General features: G+C 44.5%; 1 pseudogene; it reads right to left on the reverse strand.

Moving 5' to 3' along the window:
• Nucleotides 1–3416: 3416 nt before the first annotated feature.
• Nucleotides 3417–20224, reverse strand: part of LOC141220319 (uncharacterized) — a 46022-nt pseudogene continuing 29214 nt past the window's right edge.

The following is a 20224-nucleotide window of genomic DNA, read 5'->3' on the forward strand; positions in this document are numbered from 1 at the left end:
AATACAAAGTCTGTGCCAGGGCTAAAGCCTCTCATCAAGGTCAGCGGGTTATCTCTTTCCTAACGATGTTCCGTCGCAGCCCTGGACCCACGTCCATGTACTTTGTCACCGATTTGCTGAACACTGGTAGTAATACTGTAGTGTTGTTGGTGGTGAACAGTTTTAGCAAAATGGTTCTTTTGGTCCCTCTTCAAAAGCTGCTTGGGTATCAAGCTGTCTTTTCTCGCAGTCTATCATCCCGAGACTAATGAACAAACGGAAAGAATGAACCAGGGAATAGAGCAGTATTAGGGAATTAGGGATGTTTTGTCTCCTCTAATCAGGAAGACTGGGTGGAATTTCTGCCCCTTACAAAGTGTGCGCTAAATAAACATACCTCAAAGGGTACTTAGACCTTGCTTTTTTTAGCTGCGGTAGTTTTCATCCAGTGTTTGGGAATTTTTCAGGATTACAGTCCTCTATGCCAGAGGAGGAGAGATTTTGTTCCCAATTAATTAAGGTGTGGAGGGAGGTCGAAAGGTATCTTTTGGTAACTGGTGACCAGGCCAAAAGAGGTGCTAATCGCAGACGTAGGAAGGCTCCTGTCTTTAGGGTGGGGGGATTTTGTGTGGTTGTCCTCAAAAACTCTGCGCTTAAAGATCACATCTAGAAAGTTTGCACTTAAATTTGTAAGTTCTTATAAAATTAAAACTTTAAATCCTGTGATATTTAAGTTGCAACTTCCTATTGCCTGGAAAATCAATAATTCTTTCCATTCTTCTCTTTTAAAAAAAATTTGAGGGCACCTCAAGACATAATTGAGGTGGATTTGGAAGGGTATCGGGAGTATGAGGTAGGGCGAGTTCTTGGTTCCAGGTGGGTCAGGTGCTGTCTGCATTATCTCATTAAGTAAAAGATAATGGTCCTTAAGATAATTCCTAGAGGGAGCTTAAGGAAATAATTAAGTAGCAGGAAGAAAGGGTTTGGGTTCATGGAGAACTAGGCTGACTTTTCTGTCAGCTACAGGCTCTACGATAGAGACAGGCTGCAGTTCTAATGGGGAGGGTGCAGCTGTGCTGGGGAAAAACTGGTTAGATGGATGGAGGAGCTTTCAAACTAGGATGTGGGGGAGGGAGGGTAGCTGTGCAAATAAGGGGGTAGAGTAGACAGAGTGACAGTAGGGGTCAATGAGGATTTAGGGGGGCTGGAACATTAAAGGAAAGAAAGAAGGTGAGTAGGAGTAATAAATGTGCTAATAGTATTAAATGTCTGCAGACAAAAGCAAGAAGTCTTGAAAACAAAATGAATGAATTAGAGACTCTTATGTCAGCCACAGATTACGATGTAGTGGCCATTACGGAAACCTGGCTGGATGAAAGCTTGGGTGACAAACAGAGAGGGTTACACTACATTCAAAAGGATAGGAAAGAAAAGAAGGTAGAGGGGTGGGTAATTTTGTTAAATCCAACTTAAGACCTTTTAGCTCAATGACAACATAGGGGGAAGCTTCGACAATGTAGAGCACACATGCCAGACTTTGGGTGATTATATTTGGCCTGCGATACCAGAACCACCACACCTATGTGGGGTTATTATTCTGCATAGAGGACTTTGTGTAGCCCATTATACTGTATGGAAAGCTATGTAGGGCCCATTATACTGTATGGAAAGCTATACGGGGCCCACTAAACTGTATGGAGGACTATGTGGGGTCCGTTATACTGTACACTGGTTGGCCCACGACTTTGTTCAAGTTTTTCAATTTGGCCCTCTGCGTGTTTTGAGTTTTACATTCCTGATGTAAAATCAGTTGGGGTAATGTACATGGAAATGGCAATAATGGAAAGCTGCTAATTGGACTTTGCTACAAGCCTCCTAATATAGCTGAACACGTAGAGGATGATATGCCGCAACAAATTAAAAAGGAAACAAAAACAAGTCATGTTCAAAAGTGTTGGCTCCCTTGAAATTGTTCCAGAAAATGAAGTAATTCTCCCAGAAAATTATTGCAATTACACGTTTTGTTATACACGTTTATTTTCTTTGCGTGTATTGGAACAACACAAGAAAACAGAGAAAAAAAGGCAAATTGAACATAATTTCACACAAAACCACATAAAATGGGCCTGAAAAAATTGTTGGCACCTTGCCAAAATTGTGGGTAAACAACTTTTTTTCAAGCACGTGAAGCTTGTTCAAACGCAATTGTGGCAAGTAACAGGTGTGGGCAATGTGAAAATCACACCTAAAACCAGATAAAAAAGGGAGAAGTTGATTCAATCTTTGCATTGTGTACATGCATGTGCCACACTAAGCATGGAGAAAACAGAAGAAGAAAAGAACTGTCTGAGGACTTGAGAACCAAAATTGTTGAAAAATATCAACAATTTCAAGATTACAAGTCCATCTTCAGAGATCCGGATGTTCCTTTGTCCATGGTGCGCAATATAATCAATACATTTACAATTCATACAGTCAAATAGGGTGGAGGTTCAAAGATGTTTTGGGGTTGTTTTTCTGCCTCTGGCACTTGGCACCCTGACTGTGTGCAAGGCATCATAAAATCTGAAGATTAGCAAAGGATTTGGGGTCACAATGTAGTGCCTAGTGTCAGAAAGCTGGGTTTGTGTCCTAGGTCATGTGTCTTCCAGCATGACAATGACATACTTCAAGAAGAACCTAGAAATGGGTGGAAACAAAGTGCTGGAGCGTTCTGGCCAGCAAGGAGTCAGGAGCTATATCCCATTGAACACATGTGGAAAGATCTTAAAATTGCTGTTTGGAGAAAAATATTAAAATTTGGGAGTCCTCAGTGGTTGATACCTTTTAATGGCTAACTGAAAAGATTGCAAATTGCAAGCTTTCGAGACTACTTAGGTCTCTTTATCAACACGAAATCTGAAGTCTCATATTTATACACAACAGGGCACAGGAAAAATGCAATAGATAAGACAAGTGACGTGAAGCAGAACTATCAGTATGGGAGAGGGAGAAGCAGTTGTGGCCGTAAATATTGGAACAGTTCAAAGATAAAGAGTGCGAAAGTTTTATTGTCCTGTGTCTGAGGTTTGGTTCATGATTGTGATGCCCTTAAATGGTCTGAGGAGCACATTCCTTAGCTGAAGTAAAAAGACAAATCCATGTGTCACATTCATTCCTGCTCTGTGTCAAAGGTTGTCATAACTCTGTCTCTCTGAGATTTGAAGTTACCTTTTAATACAATTAGTTTCATGTCCATGATGCCGTGATCAGGGATACAAAAATATTTTGTAACAAGTAGGTCTATTCTTTAATTGTATGGCAATGAGAATTCATCCGTGTTCTAAGTTTTTGCCCTGTCTCCCCTACTTACAGACCCCCAGTTGTACATTTGGTACATATAATTAAGTACACTACATTAGATGTGATGCATCTGAAAGTCCCTGGGATCTTGTGGTCCTGATGTGAGTTGAGAATCTTTATCTTGTCCGTGGTCATTATAAATGGACAGGTTTTACATTTACAGTTGGTGAGGATGAATTTTGTAAGTTTCACAACAAAAGTGAAACTATCCTCCCGGTCAGTTTGCTTTCCCTCCCAGTACCTTTTCATTCTAACAATGTTAGGTTTCTGGGAGATTATACTTGTTCCTTTTATTTTAGGTTCTCCTTAGCTTGCCTTCTTTGCCCTATATGAATATGTTTTAGTTTCTCACTCAGGGTTTTCATATATTTCTTCATACTTTCCTTTCCCCTTGTTCACAGTGTTGCGACCTCCCCTCTGGTTCCTCAGGAGGCACGAGAAACTCATCAACGGCCTATTAGGGAGTTAGGTCCGTGGTGGCGTTTTTAGTTGTGCAGCTAGGGCCTTTCTAGTCTGTACAGAGACTGGATGTGGCTGCAGCATTCTTACCTGCGTGGTTTCTCCGGTGGCTATCAAGATGCCCTTACTGGTTAAAACATTTTCCACATACTGAACATGAAAAAAGCTTTTCCCCTGTGTGGGTTCTCTGATGTGTATTAAGTTGTGATTTCTGTACAAAACATTTTCCACAATCTGAACATGATAAAGGCTTTTCCCCTGTGTGAGTTCTTTGGTGCTTAACAAAATCTGATTTCTGGTTAAAACATTTTCCACATTCTGAACATGGAAAAGGCTTCTTCCCTGTGTGAGTTCTCTGATGTTTGGTGAGATTTGATTTCTTTGAAAAACATTTCCCACATTCTGAACATGAAAATGGCTTCTCCCCTGTTTGAGTTCTCTGGTGCCTAACAAGATCCGATTTCTGCTTAAAACATTTTTCACATTCTGAACATGAAAATGGCTTCTCCCCTGTGTGAGTTCTCTGATGTGTAATAAGATTTGATTTCTCTGTAAAGCAGTTCCCACATTCGGAACATGAAAATGGCTTCTCTCCTGTGTGGGTTCTCTGGTGCCTAAAAAGATCTGATTTCTGGTTAAAACATTTTTCACATTCTGAACATGAAAAAGGCTTCTCCCCTGTGTGAGTTCTCTGGTGCCTAACAAGATCTGATTTCTGATTAAAACATCTCCAACATGTGGAACAAGAAAATCTATTCTTCGCTGTGTGAATTTTTTTATGTTTATGAAAACACTTTTTAAGGGAAAAACTATTTCTATATTCTGAACCTGAAAATGACTTATTTGCTTTAGGAGCAGTTCGTTTTTTAATGCTTATTTTGTGACTTTCATTTCATTTTCCTGAGTAGTCTGTAATGAATCAGAAGATAGAACCTGTTTCAAAGGATCAGATGACAGATCTTTGCTGTGAAGGGATGATGGTAAATCTGGAGAAATGGCATTAATTTCAATTGTATTCTGTTGGATATCAAAATTATCTGATTTGAAAATTGAAGATGTCAGCTGTCCCTCTGATCTCCTGGTACAGACATCTGCCAAGAATAAAAACAATTATTATTTTTTAATAAAAAATTGTTGAATTTTATATTTTTGAACATCTCTACTTAAACTGTCTGAAAAAATGGCAAGTTTTGCAAAAAAAATTTACTCCTCACCTCGACAATGACAGTTCACAGTCTAATAGACAACCTCATAGCATGAACCAGTAGAATGTGGTGTTTAATTGTTTGTTCATTCTGCCTCCCAAATATGGAATAAAAAGCCACCAATGTTATGTAGGCGAAAATAATACCAATAAAAACTTCTACTCATCTCACAAAAAAACAAGTCCCCACTCAGGTCCACCATCTGTCAATGGAAAAACAGAGGTTTCCACATTATTAGTGGCTCAAAGGCTTTTGAAAAGAAACATGGCTTCCATAAACCAATCCAGCAATATCCGCTCTCCCAAAGTCGAATCTCCCCCTCATTTCAGAGCCTTGCAGTGTGCCCAAACCACATTTAGCATCTATGTATTCGGCATTACTATAATGAGAAGAACCCACTTAATTTACGGTTTGTGTGTCTCCTGGAGCACAATCTGGGCACAATGTGTTGGGTTATAAAACGACAAATGTGCAATTTTCACTCTAGAACATCCACTGCGTGCTAATTTCAGGAAAGTGCCTGTGGAGTCAAAATAGTCATTACTCCGATAGATTAATTCACTGAGGATTATAATTTCCAAAATGGAGTCACTTCATGGTGATTTATACTGCTCTGGTTTTAGGCCATTTTGTAACATTAGGGCTTCTGAAAATGGTGTGTCTCATCTCCTCTGGGATCTCCTTGTGCGACGTCTGTTTCTGTCACCAGGAAGCGTCTTATTCAATATGTAGGCGGCGCTGGAGGAGACATCAGAAAAAGAAGCTCTGGGCGGTGCAGGCTCTGTTCAGCCACTAATAGCCCTAGCCCCCTGAGGAAGCCAGACATGGCGAAACTTGTTGGGGAGGATATGCATATATTTTAGTTAGCACTATGGAATCCTGTGTATGTCCTAAATAATCTGACCAACCAATCTATGAACTACAGGCATAGAGTAAGACTATAATGAATATAATGAGCTCATGATATCAGATGTATTCTAATACTATACAGTTTCAAGAGACTTATTATTATAGTAAGGAAAACAAAAGCAGTTGGAGTGCCAATGGGGAAGAGCCTGACGTTTGGGGGGAATGAAGGGGGAGGATGTTATGACCACTCACCTGGTCCTGTTGTGCAAAGGGGCCCCGCACAACAAGGGAAAAAGCTTCCAGGTGGGAGTCTGTAAGATGACCGCAGCTTAGCAGAGACTGCTGTAAGGAGTTTCTGTCTGCTTCAGCGGTCACATGACCAGGACCATGTGACCAAAGTGGGCGTTCCACAATGACATCACGGCAGGTCCTGCAGTAGGCTAGTTGTAAACAGAGCAGCTTCCACCGCTCTCCACAGGGGAGATTAGCAATCAAGAAAGAAAGAATTGTGCGGTGTTAGGGAAGCGCTAGAACAACTAGACAGGGGATTAGGTTATAACACACCAACCTTTTATTGTTTAATACGCTCTCTAACGCCACGACGCGTTTCGATAGCAGAAGCTATCTTCCTCAGCTAGATACTATCTGATCTACCTGAGGAAGATAGCTTCTGCTATCGAAACTCGTCGTGGCGTTAGAGAGCGTATTAAACAATAAAAGGTTTGTGTGTTATAACCTAATCCCCTGTCTAGTTGTTCTAGCACTTCCCTAACACCGCACAATTCTTTATTTCTTGATTATTATAGTAAGGGCACAGACAAACTAGTGTAGTTTTAATTTACTTCTTTACCACATTTTAGTAAAACAGTAATAAAGGTAATGTTTTAATATACCCCTCAACCATGTTTTTTTTACACACCTCATTTAAATATTTTTCTGTATTTTAATGACTATGAAAATTGTACATTCACACTGAAGGCATCAAAACTATGAATTAACACATGTTGAATTATATGCTTAACAAAAAAGTGTGAAACAACTGAAAATATGTCTTATATTCTAGGTTCTTCAAAGTAGCCACCTTTTGCTTTGATGACTGCTTTGCACACTCTTGGCATTCTCTTGATGAGCTTCAAGAGGTAGTCACCGGAAATGGTTTTCACTTCACAGGTGTGCCCTGTCAGGTTTAATAAGTGGGATTTCTTGCCTCATAAATGGGGTTGGGACCATCAGTTCTGTTGTGCAGAAGTCTGGTGGATACACAGCTGATAGTCCTACTGAATAGACTGTTAGAATTTGTATTATGGCAAGAAAAAAGCAGCTTAGTAAAGAAAAATGAGTGGCCATCATTACTTTAAGAAATGAAGGTCAGTCAGTGCAAAAAATTGGGAAAACTTTGAAAGTCCCCAAGTGCAGTTGCAAAAACCATCAAGCGCTACAAAGAAACTGGCTCACATGAGGACCGCCCCAGGAAAGGAAGACCAAGAGTCACCTCTGCTTCTGAGGATAAGTTTATCCGAGTCACCAGCCTCAGAAATCGCAGGTTAACAGCAGCTCAGATTAGAGACCAGGTCAATGCCACACAGAGTTCTAGCAGCAGAAACATCTCTTCAACAACTGTTAAGAGGAGACTTTGTGCAGCAGGCCTTCATGGTAAAATAGCTGCTAGGAAACCACTGCTAAGGACAGGCAACAAGCAGAAGAGACTTGTTTGGGCTAAAGAACACAAGGAATGGACATTAGACCAGTGGAAATCTGTGCTTTGGTCTGATGAGTCCAAATTTGAGATCTTTGGTTCCAACCACCGCGTCTTTGTGCGACGCAGAAAAGGTGAACGGATGGACTCTACATGCCTGGTTCACACAGTGAAGCATGGAGGAGGAGGAGTGATGGTGTGGGGGTGCTTTGCTGGTGACACTGTTGGAGATTTATTCAAAATTGAAGGCATACTAAAACAGCATGGCTACCACAGCATCTTGCAGCGGCATGCTATTCCATCCGGTTTGCGTTTAGTTGGACCATCATTTATTTTTCAAAAGGACAATGACCCCAAACACACCTCCAGGCTGTGTAAGGGCTATTTGACCAAGAAGGCGAGTGATGGGGTGCTACGCCAGATGATCTGGCCTCCACAGTCACCAGACCTGAACCCAATCGAGATGGTTTGGGGTGAGCTGGACTGCCGAGTGAAGGCAAAAGGGCCAACAAGTGCTACGTATCTCCGGGAACTCCTTCAAGATTGTTGGAAGACCATTTCCGGTGACTACCACTTGAAGCGCATCAAGAGAATGCCAAGAGTGTGCAAAGCAGTCATCAAAGCAAAAGGTGGCTACTTTGAAGAACCTAGAATATAAGACATATTTTCAGTTGTTTCACACTTTTTTGTTAAGTATATAATTCCACATGTGTTAATTCATAGTTTTGATGCCTTCAGTGTGAATGTACAATTTTCATAGTCATGAAAATACATAAAAAGTCTTTAAATGAGAAGGTGTGTCCAAACTTTTGGTCTGTACTGTACACACACACACACACACACATATATATATACATACACGCACGCAGTAGGGAAAATAAGTATTTGATACACTGCCGATTTTGCAAGTTTTCCCACCTACAAAGAATGGAGAGGTCTGTCATTTTTATCATAGGTACACTTCACCTGTGAGAGACAGAATCTAAAAATAAAATCCCCCAAAAAATCACATTGTATGATTTTTAAATAATGAAATCGCATTTCATTGCATGAAATAAGTATTTGATCACCTACCAACCAGCAAGAAATCTGCCTCTCACAGACCTGTTAGTTTTTCTTTCAGAAGCCCTCCTACTCTGCACTCCTCACCTGTATTTATTGTACCTGTTTGAACTCGTTACCTGTATAAAAGACACCTGTCCACACACTCAATCAATCACACTCCAACCTATCCACCATGGTTAAGACCAAAGAGCTATCTAAGGACACCAGGGACAAAATTGTAGACCAGCTCCAGGCTGGGATTGGCTACAGGACAATATGCAAGCATCTTGGTGAGAAGGCAACAACTGTTGGCACAATTATTAGAAAACGGAAGAAACACAAGATGACTGTCAATCTTCCTCGGTCTGGGGCTCCATGCAAGATCTCGACCCGTGGGATAAGGATGATTCTGAGAAAGGTCAGGAATCAGCCCAGAACTACACAGGAGGACCTGGTCAATGACCTGAAGAGAGCCGAGACTACAGTCTCAAACATTACCATTAGTAACACACTATGCCGTCATGGATTAAACTCCTGCAGGGCACGCAAGGTCCCCTGCTCACGCCAGCACATGTCCAGGCCCGTTTGAAGTTCGCCAATGACCATCTGGGTGATCCAGAGGAGGCATGGGAGAGGGTCATGTGGTCAGATGAGACCAAAATAGGACTTTTTGGTATCAACTCCACTTGCCGTGTTTGGAGAAAGAAGAAGGATGAGTACAACCCCAAGAACACCGTCCCAACTGAGAAGCATGCTGGGGGAAACCTTATACTTTGGGGGTGCTTTTCTGCAAAGGGGACAGGACAACTGCACCCAGCAACAGTCCCGAAACTTGAAAGATCTGGAGAAGATCTGTATGGAGGAGTGGTCCAAAATTCCTGCTGCAGTGTCTGCAAACTTGGTCAAGAACTACAGGAAACGTCTGACCTCTGTAATTGCAAACAAAGGTTTCCGTACCAAATATTAAGATCTGTTTTTCTATTGTATCAAATAATTAATTTGCATAATTGCATGAAATAAGTATGTAAAAATTATAAAATGTTATTTTCTGTTTTTTATTTTTAGATTCTGTCTCTCACAGGTGAAGTGTACCTACGATAAAAATTACAGCCCTCTCCATTCTTTGTAGGTGGGAAAACTTGCAAAATCGTCAGTGTATCCAATACTTATTTTCGCCACTGGATATACTTTGTTACTAAAAAAGAAAAAACCCACCGCTCTTCTATGTGAACATAACAAAGACTATAACTAAAAATCTTATATATTAAAAAAAAAAACTAAAACAAGGTTGACCACATTTTCTTATGGTATTTTCATCTGAAACTTCCTTGGAAAATTCACTGGAAATATCAGAAATGTCTGAAGTGGGGACCTCAATGTAAGACCCCCACCCATTAGATGTAAGGTGGCTCCCAAACCTCACGTGTCGATGCAGCACAGCCATCTGCAGCCACATTTTACGTAGAGCACACGCAGAACCGGGTCATTAACACATACATTAATCCTTTCATTTCATTCTCCTTTGCTGAAGATGTGTTTGACAAAGACCTCATCTACCAAAATAAAGAGGTGTATTCCCTATGAAGTAACAATACCGTGGCATCTCTTCTTCCCAGGTCCTCTGCGTTGTGCCAATCTTCTGGAAATGTGTGGATACATTGACAACTGGCCACTGCCAGGCCCCTGGTCGTAGTGATTATGCCTACTGTCCAAACTGATTAGACATGGACAAGGAGTAAGGTAACACCCCATTGTCAATTAGATGTAAGGCTATGTTCACACTAGGCGTTTTTTCACTGCACATAACTTTCAATGGGTGAAATACACTGAAAGAAGTGACGTGCTCTATTCAGCAAAAAACAATGCAAATCACAAAATACTGATCATACAAAAACCAGGGTGTGAGCATGAGATTTCTGAAATCTCATAGACTTTGCTTGTACTGTAAAATACAGCTGAAAATTTGCATTAAAAAAACGCTGAAAAAAACGCAATGTGTGAACATAGCCTTCAAAGGCACTGCACAGTGGTCTGAAACACAAACTCTGCACATTTGTGATTTTATAGGGTTTATAAGATTACTAAAACAGATGTGTCAGGAGACCACACAGATCCACTTTATAAAAAAAAAACACCTCAGTCATTGAAAGGTTAAATTACAACATTCCTAAGTCCAGTGCTCAAAATCTCCCAAGTCTCCTTACATTATGCAGTAAAGGACAGGTGACATTGGGGCCTTGCTTGTCCACCAGGTGATGTCTTATCGGTGGAAAGACTGTGATGAGAGGTTTGTCTTGAGGAAATTGTGGCGGAAGTAAACTGCAATAAAAACAAAGTATTAGAGCAAGACGCGGGATACATGACTGCAGCCTACAGAAACGTGACAGGTCCGGGGAAAATACCCAACACCCTCATCTCATCTCAATGGAAAATCCATTTAGGTGGCACGTAGCGTAAGGCATAAAGGGACGTCAGCACCTTGACATATGATCGTAATGGTGTTATAAGAGATCTGATGAGTCCATCATGACAAATCTAGTGTGGAAAACATCTGCAAATCCGGCTGGAAGTGCACTGGGGCGTATCCCTGCACTTAGACAGCTCCTTTCAAGTGCTCGGACACGCCCCTCTGCACTCCCACACCAATCTGCAGACACTCCATTTCCTTTTGACTGGCACATCGGAGCTCTGCAAAAAAAAAAAGGATAATTTTTCTGGGGAGGGACAATCGACGATACTGTTCTACCACTACTTCCATATGTAAAAGGAAGCTGAGAGGACCCTATAAGCCTCCATATTGATTTAAAGTGATTTCTTATTAGTAGCAATTAAACAACTTGCATTAATACACATCATCTATAGTGACGTCATGAGCCGCCAAGCAACATCATTTAATGGCTCCAGTGCTACAAGACATGACTATGGATGACAAGTCATTGTAGGGTACCGATTACACGCGGTGGGGTCTATCAACAGCATGGGACAAAGATATTCTAGAAGTACCTAATATGGTCTGCTTTCTTTAAGGGGTTGCCCACTACCTTGATATTGATCACTTACCCATTGGATAGGTCATTAATATGGAATCAGTGGGGGCCATCTTCACAAGTGAATAGGAGCATGCGGCTCCCTCTCTGGGGGGCTGTCAGAACCCCATCGATTTGATATTGATACCCAATGCTGATGTTATCAATTTCAAAGTAGAGGACAATCCCTTTAATTCCCATTAGGTTCACATTTAATAACCCCAACAAATGCAACGTAATCTCTCAACTAAGACAATAGCACCCCGTGTCACTTACATATTGATGCTGATGGTGAAGTTCTTAAAGGTGATTGGCAGTCTGTACTCCACATCTTTCTGAATTTCAGTAATACTGGAAAGATAAAAAAAAGAAAACATTAATGATGACAATTCTACAAACTGCTGTGTCCCAAAAGAAAACACAACAGGTGGATATGTGTAAACCTAACCGATGCTCCAGTATTGTGGGTGCTGGAGCGTGCAGTCTCACAAGACACGATTTGTCTACCGTCTTGAATTGGAGGTGCCCCAGCCCCCAATAATGATCTAGGTCTGATTCGGCAGAACAGCATGAGGTCCGGCAAATCTGACCGCTTTATGGATACAACATGCTCCATATTACGACCACAAGAAAAAAGCCAAATAAAGAAGTGTGAGAACAGGACGGCGATGGGTGTACGGAGGATGGCAGAGAGATGACTGCAGAACGCAGCATAAAGCACTCAGACATTAATCATCCCTGACAAAACATAATACAAGTCCTGCTTCATGCTGGGTACGCTTCTCAGGTAACCCTGTACTGAAGGACTTGTACTGTTCATAGACCTAACATACAACACATTACATACAAGTTATCCCGCATCAAGAGACACATGACATAAAATAATAACCATCCTAGACATCAAGTTCCCCTTTGAGAGGTCACAAGGTAATATCCGATGGCTCTAAAATGGAATCTGCCACCAGGTTTTGCTATCCCATCTGCATGATGTAAGGGCAGAAACCTGATTCCAGAAATGTGTCCCTTATTTCGCTGCAGTTTTGATAAATTTTAGTTTTATCTACTGCAGATCTAGCAGTGCTCTGAATGCTGAGCTCCGTATAACCGGCTGCACCACTGATTGGCAGCTTTCTGTGTACACTGTGCATAGGCAGAAGGCTGCTATACAGACCTTGTGAAAAATGAGAAAAGAGAAAGGGAGAAAAAGCGCGCCATGTACCACCTGAGGAAGATAGTTCACTATCGAAACGCTTTGTGGAAAGGGCTCATTAAATTTATTTTTTAGTCCTAAAATTTTTTTCACTTCTAGTGTTCATTCTTTTAGCGCCCTATAGACCGCTTTTTTATTTAATTTGGACCACTCCTGAAAAATGAGGGATACCTGGTTGCAGGTTTACTAGTCTTCTAGTCACAACCTCCTACTGATAAAACAAAGATTTTATCAAAACACCAGCAAGCAGCCCAGAAAGTCACACATCGCTGGAATCAGGGTCTCTGTCTCTACATCATGCTGCTCTCGGAATATATGGCAAAAACCTAGTGACAGATTCCCTTTAAGCTCTCATCTCTAGTGATCAGGACCCTAGAATTTTCTTCTGAGGTGGGTTTCCCTTTAGCTCTGCACCTACCTAGCGTCACTGCATGGCTGCGGAAATAAAAAAATAAATAAATAAAAAAAAAAATCTTTCTGAATTGTGAAGAGAAGGAGCAGTTGTGGAGTGTCTATATAATAGATGTAGAGAAGTGGGATGACGGCGGCCTGTGCTGAGCATTGCCCGGCTGATCGGGTGATGACTGATGGGTCACATGAATGAGTTATTACAGCAGAAACCGCAGCCGTCCTGATAACTATTCCTGCAAGGAACCGGCCGTCCCTAACCCTGCAGCTACATAATAGAGATGCAAAGAAACAAGGAGAAAGAAAGGATGCAATGACAGGGATCACCAAGGAATAGCAAAAATATAGAATTTTATTAAAGACTAAACATACAAGACATGTTAAAAAAAAAACTAAAAAGCAACAATTGCCCCAATGAATAACAAAACCATTGCAAGGTACTGATATGGTTAATCCTCACATATATATGCCCATTTAGTCACAGAAAATCTCAGTATATGACTACAGACTGCCCACCACAATATAATAAAGAGCAAGGTAGCAGCAAAGTATCTATTCACAAAGGCATTAATATCCAAATAAGCCTATAAAAATAGTGCCCATTATATAACCCCACAATGAAACCTGCTGCTGACACAATCGCCCCAAATGTGAAACAATACAATTGGATTGCTGAAAGAGCAAGCTAACGCTGTTAGGTCGGGCAGTAGAAAAAAATGATGTAAATACACCTGAACCATCAGGCAACCTACAGAAATGTGCATGGAGGATGTTGTTTTTACATAAGAGTTATGTATACAGAAAAGCTATATGTCCTATACAGGAAAAGTGTGGGATGAGGAGCTTACAAGACCACTAAAGTAATGTGGCACCCCAGGGGTCTGGTTTCCACAGTAACAGCAATGTTATGTCTGAGAGCAGGTGGGAGGTCTCTTGGTCAGGGATCCTGTGCATGCCACACCTCCTGCCCAGTCCTGGGAGGGGAAGAACTTCCCCTATATAAACCTAGGGCTGAGGCAGGGTTAGTGAGTAGAGAAGAAGTAGAGACAGAGAAGAGAAGCAGATCTAGGAAAAGAACATCAGGAGCTCTGTGGGAGCAGTGCTATAAGGAGTCAGGGGCTGGCAGCTGCAGAGCTCGCCCTGACTGAGAAGATTTCTTACCGGACCCGGAGTCCGAGGCTGTGGGGACTAACTCCTACCCAGCAGCAGAATCCGTCAGGCAGGGGATTTCAGGTCCTCTGGCCAAGAAACCCGAAGGCACGGTCACACGCATGGGACCAGCACCGCCATCGTGGAGCGGAAGCTACTAGAAGGCCCCGAGTCACCGGCCATACGGGTGAGCACCACACGGTACACTCAGGGACGTGGGCTACTTATACCCGCCTCTAGCAAGGTAGCCAGAAGAGTATCGTCAGTTTGGGAGGCCTACAACTCCGCCTGGCCAGGGGAGATCCCATCTGCTCAAGGACTGACCAGGCCCCAATCGCTAGCCAGTACTCCGGGAGGGTCTATCGTTGTCACCAGTAAAGACCCTGAACTACACCGTACCGTCTCCGAGTGGTTCCTGCTACCCCCATCATCCACATCTGCTGCCCTGAGGCCATACCCCTCCCGTTGGGGGTGATACTATCACGCTGCACAATCCTACCACCGGCCTCAGCGGTCTGCCCTGCAGCGGCAGCTCCTTCGCTGCATTCAACGGGTGGCGTAGTCGTCCAACATCTACCGCTAATACATCGCCGCTCAGTTTGACTCCCTGGGCACGGACCGGGTCACCGCCACGAGACTACAACCCTCAACAGATCCGGCTCCGGGTAAGCTCCCGCGTGCGCAACGCAGCGCGACACAGGCCCAGGGGCGCGTCAACTTTTGGCGTAGTCGGCAGGATTTCGTGCCCGCAACCACCGGGTACTGCGTGCCTGAAAAAGACTGTTCAAACTTACCTGTGGTGAAGATTCCCGCCATCCGGCGCCATCTTCCGCTTCCTTCCCGCCATCGGTGGAGTTTTCCCGCCATCCGGCGCCATCTTCAGCCTTCTTCCCGCCATACGTGGAGTTTTCCCGCCATTGGACGCCATCTTGAGGACGCCGCGCGGGAAGAAGAGGGGCGTGGACTCCGAAAGCGCGCGAGAACTGAAGCCCCGCCTCACGTCCGGACGTTGCGTAAGGTCCTGGAAGGAGCCCAGCAGACGCCGACGTCACAGGAGCGCGACGGAAGGCCCTCAACCCTGACGATCCACTGCGGAGCCGCGGCCTACGGAAGAGGATCATCGCAAGGTAGGCCACGGTCCACTAGGGGGGAGAAGGATGCCGGATACGGAGGAGAGCTTCACCGCTTCAACCCCCGCCAGCGCCACCGCTGTTGCGGTCATGCCTTTCACCATGCCCTATATCCCGGGGGCAGCCTGGCTACCCCAGTACTCAGGGGAGTCACATACCCTGCATGACTTTAGAGAAAAGCTGGATAGCCTCTTCCAGGTGTACCCCCTCACAGAGGAGCAAAAAGTGAGCATCCTGGTGGCCCAATTAACCGGGGCAGCCCAAAGGGAGGTAAAGTCCTGGCCACCTGGGAGGAGGACTGTCGCAGAGATACTAACCCAGCTAACCGAGGAGGAGCTGCAGTACTACCAATACGAGGAAAGCCAAGAGGACCCGGACGGGTCTGAGGACTGCCCTCAGGAGGGAGCACAAAGAGGACATAGCTACTGAAGGGAAGTAGCGTGAATAAAGAGCTGTACATAGTTACCCGTTAGGGTACAAGGACTGCTGCTAATTAAAATATGGTCCCCGTTGGGATTAGTGAATTGTTCCCCGTGTGTCCCTATCCCTTACCAGGCTGAGGACTGTGAGCAGCCAATCCTTATCCCCACTGGCCGAGGACTGAGAGCGGCCATATCCTGTAAATAATTATGTGTTTCTAGTAATTTATGGGAGTCTTTGGTGGATTTACCGGGAATCCTTTGTACATGGTTGGAGCGTAACCCAGGAATGGACTAAAGACTGTTAAGGACTCGGGGCAGGACAGACCCCTACCTGGTTACGTCTCCCTGTTTTGGTGAAATGGACACCTTGCTTTTCTTCAAAACTGCACCCGGTTGCGGACACGCCGTAACCATCTTATTGTGTTTTTCTTATTGTATTATTATTGTTTATACCTTGTTATGTTTTTCTAAAAATATGTTTAGTCCCGGAGTACTAAATTTCACTAGGGGGGAATGTGGCACCCCAGGGGTCTGGTTTCCACAGTAACAGCAATGTTATGTCTGAGAGCAGGTGGGAGGTCTCTTGGTCAGGGATGCTGTGCATGCCACACCTCCTGCCCAGTCCTGGGAGGGGAAGAACTTCCCCTATATAAAACTAGGGCTGAGGCAGGGTTAGTGAGTAGAGAAGAAGTAGAGACAGAGAAGAGAAGCAGATCTAGGAAAAGAACATCAGGAGCTCTGTGGGAGCAGTGCTATAAGGAGTCAGGGGCTGGCAGCTGCAGAGCTCGCCCTGACTGAGAAGATTTCTTACCGGACCCGGAGTCCGAGGCTGTGGGGACTAACTCCTACCCAGCAGCAGAATCCGTCAGGCAGGGGATTTCAGGTCCTCTGGCCAAGAAACCCGAAGGCACGGTCACACGCATGGGACCAGCACCGCCATCGTGGAGCGGAAGCTACTAGAAGGCCCCGAGTCACCGGCCATACGGGTGAGCACCACACGGTACACTCAGGGACGTGGGCTACTTATACCCGCCTCTAGCAAGGTAGCCAGAAGAGTATCGTTAGTTTGGGAGGCCTACAACTCCGCCTGGCCAGGGGAGATCCCATCTGCTCAAGGACTGACCAGGCCCCAATCGCTAGCCAGTACTCCGGGAGGGTCTATCGTTGTCACCAGTAAAGACCCTGAACTACACCGTACCGTCTCCGAGTGGTTCCTGCTACCCCCATCATCCACATCTGCTGCCCTGAGGCCATACCCCTCCCGTTGGGGGTGATACTATCACGCTGCACAATCCTACCACCGGCCTCAGCGGTCTGCCCTGCAGCGGCAGCTCCTTCGCTGCATTCAACGGGTGGCGTAGTCGTCCAACATCTACCGCTAATACATCGCCGCTCAGTTTGACTCCCTGGGCACGGACCGGGTCACCGCCACGAGACTACAACCCTCAACAGATCCGGCTCCGGGTAAGCTCCCGCGTGTGCAACGCAGCGCGACACAGGCCCAGGGGCGCGTCAGTAAGACATTCACAAGCTCCTTCTGTATACTCCCTGGTGCCGGGGGTCCGACCCCACTGATCTTACACTGAGAATGTATGGAACTCCTGTAATGTCACCCTTCTTTTCTACAATGTAATCAAGGCATATTTATATGTCTGAACAAGACTTGTATCGACCCATAAAAGAAAAGAGCCCCAGCTCCACCATACTGAATCCCTGCACAGCGACGCTATCAGCCGTGCAGGGACACAACGCAGCTGCCGTCACTTATATAATGGCCGAATGTGCAGGGAAAAGCCACAACGGACCTCATTGTTCTGAAGGCTGCAGCGTATCCGAGCTATATGTGATACTACTCTGACATAGGGAAAGGGACAAAAACCCTTCAAATAGCAGGGAGTGACGTCTGATTAATATTTAGATTTGTATTGAACATAAAAGCACAATCTTAGGACCATTACATACATTACCAGACTACTTTATAGATGATCAATTGCCAGCACAAGTTATATTACGCCCAAAATATCTCTGCAGCACCACCAAATTGCTGTATGAAAAATATGAGGAGTTATAGAAGTGTGCGCCCACATATTATCTGTACAGGTCCATATATCAGCCACTATTATGGGAAATATGTCATAAAATACACTATTATACATTATTAATGTTCTGTCCCTTTAAAATTCTGTCACCATGGTAACGACAGTCATACTCAGCCAATAGGATTGCTCGGTTTGAATTTGAAAAAAAAAAAACCTCCTATGTGGTCAGTTTGTTCCATCTCATCTGAGTGTGAAGACAGACACCTGCGATCAGCGAGAGATTATAGGTATAAGACGTGATAGAATATAATGGACGGAGCCACATCCCATCACACGCACTCAGCGAGCACAACTGACAGAAATCAGCCCATTTACCAGAGGAGAAGTCATTATTCCCCAACACATGATACGCTGAGACACCAGTGGGGGGCGCCACACTCATCACATCTCCCATCTGGAAGGATCCAGCCATCACTTCTAATGGGGGTCACTGCCCTTTTTTGGTGATTGCTGGAGTTTCCCGCGGTCGGACCCCACTGATCTATCAGCCAATCACCAAACCCTCTGCTGACGCCTCCTGAGGTTTTATAGATTGTGGAGACATTTCTACAAGAGCAGATATCAGCGGACACCATGGGGATGGAGTATTCTGCCAGCGTTGGAGCAGGTAGTATCCATCACTCACTCACCGTTCTCTATACTCTTGTTACATGGGTTTCTGGGACTTTCATTAAACAGACTCATCTGTGGGGACATTGTCTTTCCTTTAATGCATATACTTGGTGGTAAATATTTTTCTGAGTTTTATTGAAAATTGTGCACAGTTTGCCTCCTGTACCCTCTGTGCTGTACTGTCTATTGCTGGCTGCAGAACTAGTTAACTGAGAATCCATCAGTGAGCTCCTTCTGACAGTCTTAACATACATACGTCCTCTTTGTACGGTGAGGATTGCTCCTAATATCTGGTTGTGTTTTCTGCAGATTACATCAGTCCTGAGTAGTGTTGAGCCACCCCCGTAGTGTTCGAGTTCGGTTCGGTTCGTCGAACACCCGTGTGTTCGCCGAACTGTTCGTCGAACTGTTCGTCGAACACCTTCGAACACCGTTAAAACCAATGGCAGGCAAACAAAAACACATAGAAACACATAGAAAACACCTTCAAAGGTGTCCAAAAGCTGACAAACTGCTCAGAAGACACAACTAACACATGGAAAAGTGACAAGTACATATAGTCATGCGAAAAGAAAAGAGGTGGAGGAGTAAAAGGAGGGGGAGACACAGATATAGGCATGTCATGCCCTTCTAAAATCCAAAAAGTGAGAAGCCGAGACGGCCAGTCCGCTCCTGCCCGTGCCACCTCCGTGTCGCCGGGTTTGTGCCAGAGCCGCGGTGAACCCTGACGGCCAGCCCCCCTCTCCCAATACTGGTGCCTGTCCGCTGGTGGGTTGAGAGAGCCCCCCTGTGGTGGAGGCAGCTCTAAGCTTTTTAATTTAAATTGTCCCTCTAATTAGAATGAATACACTTTAAATCCATTTACAAGGATCTATTGGAGGGCAAGTCTCATGCCAGCAGCCGCGTAATTCCAGCTCCAGTAGCGTCCACTAAAGCTGCTGCAGTTAAAAAGCTTTTATAAGGATCGAGCTCGGCTGTCCACCGCAAGGCATCCTAGTGCCAGTCCCAGCCCCTATGCCTTGGGGTGCCTCCTGATGCTCTTCACTAAGTATCCCGTGGTCCCGAAGCATTTCCTTTGAAAAAATTAAGTGTCCAAACTACAGGTGGTGTAGCTTGCTTAACAGCTGGGATAATCCGCTGACTAGCAGACACTGCTACTAGGCACAAAGTATTTCCTGGGCTAGATGCAGTTAAAAATTTGTAAGTAGATACTCTCGTTGGATGCTGAGAAAACATTCCATAGAGTCTCCTGGCACGCCATATATGATTCTCTTAAAAAGCTTGGGGTAGGGGTCTAGGGGACCCTTTTATAGCCAAAATCACGGCCCTGTATCACAATACGTCACCTAGGCTGAAGATAAATGGAACTGTAGCACCGAGGGCTCGGTTGCTACAGACGTATTGCACCTCACCCAGAGGTGTGATATCTCACTCTCAGATAAGGATGGAGTGTGGATCAGGACCCGACACCTGCATGCATTACACCACATTGCCGTGGGGCAGGGCGACCAATATGCCCCTGAGATGGGCACCACAGTCCCTGTCCCTGGCTGGAGTGGGGGGAGGGAACACTGAGGAAGGGGAACCCTGCAGT

This window comes from Phyllobates terribilis, unplaced genomic scaffold, assembly GCF_046119375.1.
Source record: "Phyllobates terribilis strain yellow unplaced genomic scaffold, ASM4611937v1 Scaffold_280__1_contigs__length_2496652, whole genome shotgun sequence".
Classification (NCBI taxonomy): Eukaryota; Metazoa; Chordata; class Amphibia; order Anura; family Dendrobatidae; genus Phyllobates; species Phyllobates terribilis.